Source organism: Hippocampus bargibanti, linkage group LG04 (assembly GCF_051943395.1).
Source record: "Hippocampus bargibanti isolate YZ-2025 linkage group LG04, ASM5194339v1, whole genome shotgun sequence".
Classification (NCBI taxonomy): Eukaryota; Metazoa; Chordata; class Actinopteri; order Syngnathiformes; family Syngnathidae; genus Hippocampus; species Hippocampus bargibanti.
Window position 1 is genome coordinate 22,897,128 of NC_142737.1, and position 2,255 is coordinate 22,899,382.

A 2,255-nucleotide genomic window follows, 5' to 3' on the forward strand; every position below is an offset into this window, starting at 1 on the left:
TTATTTTTCACTTCACTACTGTACAAAAAACATGTTAGATACGCAATCCATGAACCCAATGATAAAATTACATGCCATAACAAAGATCCCCCATTTACGCATCCCCCCCCTCTTTAATGCAGTTCGGCACAGGATCGGATATATCGATAGTCCGGTTATATCGATATTTTTTTCGACTCCCGAGAATATCGATATAACAAGACTAACAAGATATCACTGCCCCGAGTGCTCCGACCACCACAGGCACGACTGTCACCTTTACCTTCCAGGCTCTCTCCAGCTCCTCTCTGAGCCCTTGGTATTTCTCGATTTTCTCATGTTCCTTCTTTCTGATGTTATGGCGCTCAATGTAGGCTTTCCCTGCCAGCATCTTACACCCTGCAGGTATGTGTTGGATTGTCTCAGGTGCCTCTTTGCACAACCTACACCTTGGGTCTTGCCTGGTGTGGTATATCCGTGGCTCTATGGCTCTGGTGTTCCGGGCCTGCTCTTGAGCCTCTGTGCTGTCCTTTAGGCCAGCCCTCTCTAGCCACTGATAGGACTTCTTGAGATCAGCCACTTCAGTTATGGTTCGGTGGTACATCCCGTGTAGGGGCTTTTCCTCCCATGATTGTCCCTTTTCCAGCACCTCATCCTCTGTTCCCCATTGTCTGAGACACTCTGAGTACATCATCCGTTGGAGCCTTCTCTTTGATGTATTCATTGAGCTTGGATGTTTCATCCTGGACAGTGGCTCTCACACTCACTAGTTCACGCCCTCCTTCCTTACGGCTTGTGTACAGTCTCATGTGCTGGACTTGGGATGGAACCCTCCATGCATGGTGAGGAGTTTTCGGGTCTTAACATCCGTGGTCTGAATCTCTTCCTTTGGCCACCTTATTATTTTTCTCAGAACTTGTCTCACCCGCTGGAGGTATTTGGTCGTAGCCACTTTCCTTGTTGCGAGTTCGAGGTTGCCATTGGCCTGTGGTATACCGAGGGACTTGTATCTGTTTTCAATGTCTGCTATTGTTCCTTTAGGGGGTGAGATACCTTCAGTATGGACTACCTTGCCCCTCTTAGTCACCATACGACTATATTTCTCCAGCCCCAATGACATCCCAATGTCACAGCTGTAGATCCTGGTTGTGTGGATCAGGGAGTCTATGTCCCTTTCGCTCTTACCATACAGCTTTATGTCATCAATGTAGAGGAGGTGACTGATTGTAGCTCCATTTCTGAGGCGGTACCCATAGCCTGTCTTGGCGATTATTTGGCTGAGGGGGTTCAGTCCTATGCAGAACAGCAGTGGGGAGAGTGCATCACCTTCGTATATGCCACATTTGATGGACACTTGCGTTAGTGGCTTGCCATTGGCTTCAAATGTGGTTTTCCACATCCTCATTGAGTTTGCAACTCTTGACCTGATACAACTCCAAGCATTCAGTGATCCATGTGTGTGGCATCAAGTCATTGCTTTCTTGTAATCAATCCAGGCTGTGCACAGGTTATTACGTCAGGACCTGCAGTCTTGTGCGACTGTTCTGTCAACCAGCAGCTGAAGTTTGGCACCTCTACCAATGCCTTTCTGTGCTTTTCTCATGTATTGATCCATGTGTCCACTTATTGTAGCCGCAATGATGCCTGACATGAGCTTCCATGTTGTGGAGAGACAGGTTAATGGCCGATAGTTGGAAGGAACTTCACCCTTTGTGGAATCCTTCATGATCAGGATTGTTCGCCCTTTGGTTAACCATCCTTGGTGAGTCCCATCCATCAGCAACTGGTTCATTTGTGCTGCTAGGTGCTTGTGGAGTGCTGTGAGTTTCTTAAGCCAGTAGGTGTGGACCATATCCGGGCCTGGTGCCGTCCAGTTTTTCATACCTGAGACTCTTTCTTGTATGTCTGCCGCTGTGATGGTCAATGGGTTCTGTTCAGGGACGTTGCTATGTTCCTCTTTCAGAGTCACCAGCCATTGTGCACTGCTGTTATGTGCGACCTCCTTCTCCCATATGCCTTTCCAGTATCTTTCACTTTCCAGGCTTGGAGGGTTTGCTCTGCTGTTAGAACCCTGCCACTGAGCGTACACTTTCGCAGGTTGTGTTGCGAACAGCCTGTTTATTCTTCTGGCCTCATTCTCTTTCGTGTACCTCTTTAGGTGACTGGACAAGGCCTGGAGCCTTTGTTTGGCAGTTTCGGGTGCTTCAGGTATGGTTATCTGGATGTGCCTCTTGGGTATTGGCCTTTTATTCACACCTCTCTGGGTCTCCGTCAAC

The 2,255-nt window shown here is 48.2% G+C and overlaps 1 pseudogene; it reads right to left on the minus strand.

Moving 5' to 3' along the window:
* Positions 1 to 202: 202 nt before the first annotated feature.
* LOC148899488 (uncharacterized) lies at positions 203 to 1,099 on the minus strand (annotated as a pseudogene).
* Positions 1,100 to 2,255: the final 1,156 nt, after the last annotated feature.